The sequence below is a fragment of the Anser anser genome, assembly GCF_964211835.1.
Source record: "Anser anser genome assembly, chromosome: 2".
Lineage (NCBI taxonomy): Eukaryota > Metazoa > Chordata > Aves > Anseriformes > Anatidae > Anser > Anser anser.
Window position 1 is genome coordinate 134,826,237 of NC_139721.1, and position 8,179 is coordinate 134,834,415.

General features: G+C 34.9%; 1 long non-coding RNA gene across 1 annotated transcript; it reads right to left on the reverse strand.

Moving 5' to 3' along the window:
* Positions 1-589: 589 nt before the first annotated feature.
* On the reverse strand, positions 590-4,157 carry LOC310893186. Its single transcript, XR_014578793.1, has 3 exons — positions 4,086-4,157; positions 3,049-3,190; positions 590-1,834 (listed from the first exon to the last, which is right to left on the reverse strand). It is a non-coding gene; the product is annotated as an uncharacterized lncRNA (long non-coding RNA).
* Between the last annotated feature and the right edge of the window lie 4,022 nt (positions 4,158-8,179).

Sequence of the window (8,179 nt, forward strand, 5' to 3'; positions counted from 1 at the left end):
AGGTATTTTCATATAAACCAAAATCCTAAGAGGGTTCTTGATACTCTAATCAAATTGGAATTGGAAGTTTTCCCTCTTATGAGTGTTCAAACACTTTTTCCTTACCCAGTAAAATCAGAAAGCTGTTGTATGCCATATTCAGCCTAAGAAAATGGTTCATTGACTGCAGGAGTTGGAGTTGCCATTTTGGTCTGTGCTGTAACATTAAGTTCTTTTCATCTTTCCTGCAGGAAATGGCTGAAAATATTAATGTGACCTCTTTATGAGGCAGGTAAATAACCATTCTAAATAAGTGAGGAAGAACAAATACCTATATGGCATATATTAGGTCAGGATAAGCATTGTACTTATCTGTTTTGAAGATAGTTATAGGCCACATATGAGGAAAATTTCATTTTAATTTTCCAAATAATTTTAGAGGAGTGCTAATCGTTGGAAAGGAAATGAGGTCGGCAGTCAAGGTTTATTATTATTCAAATTATCTTATTGATAAGAACACATTAATCTTTCCTAATTACAGCCAAATCTGTGCTTCATTCAATACAATGCAAGATACTATCCAATACTATCTGGATGTGGAAAAACAAGGGAAATATTTATGGCTTCTGTTGTCTCCAGTGTTTAAATACTGGCATTTCCAATAATTCCTTCCTTGTGTTATTTTTCATTTTACTTACAGCTCTCATTCTAAGTAGAAGAGCACACCAGCAAATTTTATTTCCTTTGGAGTTCAGTGGAAATGTTCTGAAATTTATCCTCTGGTGATATTCACTGAGCAGAATGTACTATCTTGATGACTCTTTTCTCCTCAAATTGGCTTAGAATATGAAACTTTACTATGGGCAGAGAAATATGATATATTCCAAAATTCTTCTGCCTACCAGTCACTTTCTTAAAATTCTAAAATGCTTCAGCAGGAGTTCAAATTGTCATTGGGAATTTGATAAAAGTTTTTGTGATGGTTAGTATGACACACTATTTGTTTCTTGACACAATAGTAGCACGCGATTACAGTATGATCTATTAAAAAAAAAAAAGGTATTACAAAGAAAAGTAATATCACTTTTCTTCAAAATCATCATTTTCTTCAAAATCATCATTTTGGCTTTTATACACAGGGACAGGTAGAATCTGTTGCCCTTCCCCAGAGCAACTGAGCATACACAACTGGTAGAATATCATAGACAGCTTGGTGGAGTAGAAGAGAGATATAGGAACTGGGCAATCCACAGCAACGGTTGAGACTGAGAGTCTGTTACAAGACTAGGGAAGATTTACATAGCCAAGCCTCGAGGTGATTTTGCCAGGGCTCAGATAGAATTGTGCAGTTTGGCCTAACATAGAAAATCTATGAAAATTGATGGACTAAAAAAGCAAATTGCTGCCAAAGTATTTAATGGCAAATATACAGTGAGGTGATGCCCTCCTGGAAGAGACTAAGCAAAGAAGACAGAAAAAAAGTCTTTAGATGAGAACTATGTCAATATATAGGTTATCAACATTGCCATCTGAAGTTTTTCAAGCACATTTTCCACACTGGTTGCCTGAACATTTGGTAAATCAAAATTAAGCTCCAGCCTAGATCAACATCTTCCTAAACATTCATTTTCTTAAAATGGTAGTTTCTCTTCCTTCATTGACAAGCATGCAGTATTTTTTTAATATCATCCCAGTTTTCCTTATTTCACTCTCCAGTGCCATATGGTCATCTGTTTGAGACTCCTCAAATTCTTCTGTTCCGTGAAAACAAAAACTTTATTCTGGGTCTTTTTGTTGTGTGAGAAGTTAATGTCTACTTCCTGATGTAAAAGAATCCATCTACTTTGATTTTGTTCTGAAAAAGGAAAAACAGTATGTTTCTACAGAAACTACCACAAAAACTGTATTGATTGATCTAAAAGTTCTTGTCTAGATTGGTTAGAATTTTCTTAAAAGGTCAATGCTAAATGGGCAACGTATTGCCCATTTGCCTATTGTTTATTGTTGCCTGTTACCTATTGTTGTCTATTGTTGTATATTTTAACAAAAACCTTCTTGAGCATGACCTTATCTGTATACATCAGCTGATGCAGCAGAAGTGGACACTTTATACTCATTTTTCTTAAAAAAAAGGTGCAGTGAAGTATGTGATGTATTGATGGGCTTTTAGTATTGAGGTTGGTAAATGAATGTAAACTTCTATTTGCAGTACCTGGCATCTTTGTGCAGTGTATTAATCTAGAACTCGCCTCAGCAATGAGGAGATACAAGCAAATGGTCTATGAATGTTCTTCCTTTACTTGCATTTCTGAGAAGTTCAAGAACATGACAGTATAGCTGCTTCACAAACCAAAGAATAAAAACAGTAATCTCCAAGGAGTTATTGAACATTTACACTGCAAGTGAAGTTTTGAGCAAAAATATAAACAGACACTTTCAAAAAGTCTGTTTTGGTTTAAACCACTGAATAATCTCTATTGCAGTGATCAGTTAAAAAAGAATAAGGGGGGGGGGGGGGAGAGAGTATCTTACTCTATTGCTTTGGCATTCTTGGGCAGCAGGCTTTTAGATAAAATGACCTCTATTTTATAGGACAAACATTACAGCATTCTGAGTTGTCTGATTCTCTGACACCAGCAGTGACAGAATAGTAAAATAAGCCATATAAATATTCAAGAGAGCATTTGCCTTAATACGTAATTTATCTTTTTTCACTACTAAACCTACTTACAGACCTGCTATCAGCGAAGCAATTTACTTGAAAGCTATGCTTCCTAATGTTCTCATTTTGATTTTGTGTTTGTAGATCAAAGAGGAAATCTACCCTTACGAAACTTTCTCAGTTTATCACCTTGGTGGATTTCACATTTATTAAATTCTTATCCATATGAGCCTATGTAAAACTCAATGTATAATTAATAACATTATGTGTCATGCAGAAGCTGTGGATTGACTTTTTTTTTTTTTTTGATGTATCAGATGGTGCAACAGGCAGAATAGGTCTCAAGAATAACTTACCTATTCTAATTTTAATGTTCACACTATAAATTGTGTTTATATAACACTTACATGTGCCCTACTTAACTTCATCTTATCATTCAGATGTCAGAGCAAATGAGTATACTTATAAAGAAAAAGCAGAATTGATTATTGCAACTGGTATGTAACTTCCTCCATGAAATATTGTCAGCTGGATCATGATGACCTTTTCCTAATGGGAAAAAAATAAAAATAGACATGAAGGAAAATGGAAACACAGAAGGAATCACAAAAGAAAAAAGGGCAAGACATTAAAAATGACTGGTTTGGGTTGCCTCCATTTCTAGACAGCTAACCTTTTGGTTTCCAGGAGGAGCAAACACTTACTTACAGAAGCATTTAAAATGTCTAATCTTAGTCACCTAAAAACATGACTCGTGCACTTCTTTATGATCTTAGCCTTATTGATTTCTGTGAGGTTTTCCTTCCATCCATTTTTGTGGAGGGTTCTTTGATAAGGCAGCAAGTTTCTTTCCATATTGAAAAGAATCAGAAGTGTTAAACTCTGAATTACAGGAAAGTGGTTTGTGGGAGGACTTCAAATAGCAGCCATAAATAATTTCATTCACATGAAAAGAATACACTCTTCCACACTTCTTGAAGATATGCTATTATCTAGATTGGCCTAGGATAATTCCTATTTTATTTAAATCATTTATTTTATATGGCAGTGAGGAAAAAGGACCATCATTTTCTTGGTAGTTTGGAATATTAAGTACTGATTCATTTCATTAGTGTGTATATATATATATATATATATGTTTTGCCATAGATAGACTGCAGAACAGAAAAAAGAACCCTCAAGAAAAAAAAATTATTTCTAGTTTTCATTAAAGAGATTGACTAGGCTATGTGTAGTATTTATTTGGAAACATAACACACACTAAGTCAAAAATCAGTAAGAAGAAATAACAGGAAACTTTTTTATGTGTATTGTCTTATGTATACTGTATTTGCCTTTTAAATAATTGCCTCAAACCTGTGTTGGCAAAATGTTTTTTATTAATCTGCACACAAAAGAAAAGTCACTCTGACTGCAATGATGAAATTTTCAGTGAAAGTCTTACCTGCTTCCTTGTTCTATGAAGTTTGCTCCTGCAAGAAGCATTGACCATGCTGTTTCAGCTGATGGTGATTGCTTTCACTCTTATGTAGCTGGGAGGCATGCACCCCATTGGGAGATGAAGAACATAATAAGGACCAATGTAGTGGTCTTTCATTCCAGTGAAGTGCATTGTAATGAAAATCTCAAAAAAAAAAATATTAATATAATACCCAAATTACCATCACAGTGGTACTGAACTACTAACAACAACAAAGACATTCTCTGAGGGAAAAAATGTCCCACGGTAGATTATAATTTCCATTGAATCTAAGAAAAGTTTCGGAAAGAAGTTTGTTACTGAAATGCAAATGAATGAGAATTTTCCATTGACCAAACTAAAGGAAGGGACATGTATCCTTAGCCCTTGTTACTCTCATGGAGACTTGCTGTTCATTTGCACTGTATCTGATAAAAATAAGACAGCCATGAAAAATAAGAGTGAAATATTTTGAGTTAGTATATTAGTAATGCATGCAACTTCCAGAATACTATAGATAAGGGCTAGAAATATCAAACAAGAATAAAGATAAGGATGAAAGAAAAACAAGCATGACTCCAGAAATAAATGATGACTATTCCTTATCACCTCTGTAAATTTCTACACAAAATGCATAAGATGAGCATACTCTGGATAAATGCTACATTTAAAATACAAGTTTTCAAATGGATCTACTGAAATTGTAATGCAAAGTAACAATAATGATAGTAAGATTCAAGGAGAAAACAACAATTAAATCTGAACTCATAATCTTTCCAAAAAATGCACAGATATGTAGGAATATAACCAGAAAGGCTAAGGACATAAATTCAATTTCAATTGGTAAGGAACACAAAATGCAACAAAAAATGGTTCTATAAATATGTTATAAATAAGAAGAAAACAAAGGGTAGAATAATTCCATTACTAAATGGGAAATAAGCAAATAACAGATGACAGTAAAAGCTGAAATACTCATTGCATTCCAGTTTCTTTATTTTTTACCAAAATGCTAAATTGTGACCAGTACTTGAGTTTATCTAGATGATAGGAACACTGTCCAAATAAAAAGAGACTGAAAATATGTAGATAGGACAGTTTGAATTATGAAATTCACATTTCAATATTTTCTGAAAAAAATCAATAAATCTGTTACTGTTATCCCCAGGGACTGAAGGAAAACAAATATAGTAACTATGTTTAGTAGAATGGTAGAAGGAGAATAAAAAAAAAATCAGAAATGATCTTCCTTTTCATCTCTGGAAAGATTCTGTGCTAACTTATTAAATAAATAAATACCAGAAAATATTAAAGTAAGAGAAAATAATTAATGTTGCTTTGACTAGAGTAAATAATGTCAAAGAGTGGGAGCAGGCTCCTGGCCAGACCTGCAGCCAATGGAAAGAAGCCTATGCAGGAACAAGACGTATGTCAGGGGCTGCTGTCCATGGGGGACCCCTGCTCTAGCAGTTTGCTCCTGAAGGCTGGACCCCATGGTACAGACCCATACTGGAGCAGGTTTTGAGGAGTTCCAGCTTGTGCTAAGTCCACATAGGATTGGTTTGGAAGGACAGCATCTCATGGGAGGGACCTCGTGCTGGAACAGGGGCAGAGAGTGAAGCAGAGACAGAGACGAAGTGTTAGGGACTGACCTCAGTCCCTATTCCCAGTTTCCCTGCACTGCTCAGGGGGAGGAGATAGAAGAGTATGGGGGGAGGGGGAGGAAGGGGGGGAAGTGTTTTTAGTTTAATTTTAGTTTCTCATTGTTCTAGTCTGTTATTAGAAATAAGTAATAAAAAAAAAAAAATTACATAAATCTCCCTATGCTGAGTCTGTTTTGCCTGTGATGGCAATTGGTAAGTGATCTGTGCTTATCACAACATACGGGCTTTTTTTCCATCATATTTTCCTCCCCTGTTCTTTTGAGAAGGGAACGTGAGAGAGCAGTGTGGTGGAGTTTAGCTGTCTATCAGTGTGAAACCACCTCACAAAGTTGAACAGTAGGTCTCAAAAAGAATTCTCAGTAAGTCTCTATCAAAATATAAACCTCATTCAGGTTGAAAGGTTTATCCTAGTCCAAGTTCCACTTAACCAGTTTCAACAAGTTGGACGACAGAGTAAAATTTTTACAGGAAGCTGCAAAGAATAAGGTTTGCAAGCTCTTTGGAGAGTACGAACATAAATCAAAATGATCGTGGCTAATTGGAGAGAAAAGAAAAATTCTGCAAGTGCAAATTAAATGAAGGCATGAGCAAAGATCTGCAGTTCAAAGAGCAGTTAAATGCACTCATACAAAAAGACTTGTACAGGAGTGTAGAAAAGAATCTAAGGGTTATAATGTCTTTGAAATTAAATATGAGTCAGCTACATGTTTCCATTGGAAAACAAACAAACAAACAAACAAACAAAAACATTACATTAAGCAAAGCAGATCAGAGCTTTCGCAACAGAAGAATCCTGTGTAGGACATGAGAAATATTTGTCATTCTATCAGTTCTGATGAGATTGATCTAAGCTGATGTAGGCTCATTTTCAGGGGAAAAATATTACTTGTTTTAATGATAAGCTGTTGGAACAGCCTAACATGGACTGTTATGAAATCTTTCTCCTTTTGCCTATTTATTAAGTTTTAATTGAAGAAAGAAGAAAATAACAGATTTATTCTACTGTTTGGATGATCCAGAAAATGTGAGGTCCATCCCTTTAAACAATCAGCATAAGCCTTCAATGGATTTCTAAATCCATGGATTTTATAGATTATTAACAACTATGAGCTTAACTGAAATGCTTTTCAGTTGTGTTTTTCTTTAAAAAAGAAAAGTCCCTTTACTTGGGCACTCTGTATAAGCATATAGCCTTCATTTCCAACAAAGCTTCCTCACCATCTTTATGCTACTTATGCTACTTTATGCTACTTCAAGGATTTGGGGTATTTGACTAGCACTTCGTTGTGGTGCAAATTATAGTATAAGCAAGCATTATTCAAATATTAAATATATCAGGTGTATTACATCCTCAATATCATGGGTAAATAAGAAAGTGAAGCAACTCATCTTCAGGTGACAAAAGGCAGTATCCAGATGATGACACCCAGGTGTTGACATGGATTTTTTTCTCTGCTCCAAGAGCAATCCCTACTACAGTCTGCATTTACAGGCAAAGTAATAGGCCTGTCTACATTACATCTCTGTGTGGCTGATTGTGTGCTATTAAGAAAGATGTTTTTCAAGAAAGTCATATGTTAGTAATTAATCATTGAAATATACTGAAAATTTCAACTGCAATATCCCAAGTTGTTTAATTATTAGCATAGCTGTGAAATCTGAGTGCATGCATTTAAATTTGAACTATTATTTATCTAGCATGCAATCATAGCTGTATCCAGTGTAAATTAAAAATGCATCGAAATGCACTGAAGATACTTTATTTAAAGTGTTACCAAATATGTTACAGGACGTAAAGCTGTGTAATTACTTAAGGGATCATATTTATGGCATTGAAGTATCCCAAGCATTAAATGGCTTTTGTAGTTGATTAAACATTGAAGTGATGCTGAGGTAGAACTGCCAATGCTGCCAATGTGCAACCCATACATTTTCCCGCAGCCTCTGAAGTGCTGTGCTGGCTTCCTTTAGGGCTGTCCAATACTATCACTTGAAACGGCAATGAATGATAGAGATTAGGGCTTACTTGTAATGTGTGGAGGATTCAGAGAGGCATATGAGAGATTAAGGAGCACATAATGGAAGGTTAGAAATCAGGAAGAAATAGCATCATAGTCGAGGATTGATGTATGATGCTAGAAAGAGATAGCCAAGGATGAAAGAAGGCAGAGGTGAGAAGGTCAGGGCGTGGAAGAACAAAGTGGACTTCATTTTATCTTGAAAATATTGCCTAGCTACCTGAAAAGAAGACAGGTAACTGCAACACCTGGACACAAAAAATAATTTAAAAATAACATGATTCTGCCTCTCGTACACAATGCAGATGAATAAAATGCTAGCTATATGTGCAGACTCAGCAAAGGGATACATATGGTCAAAAGAAACAGAAAGATGCATCAGAGAACATATGAAAAC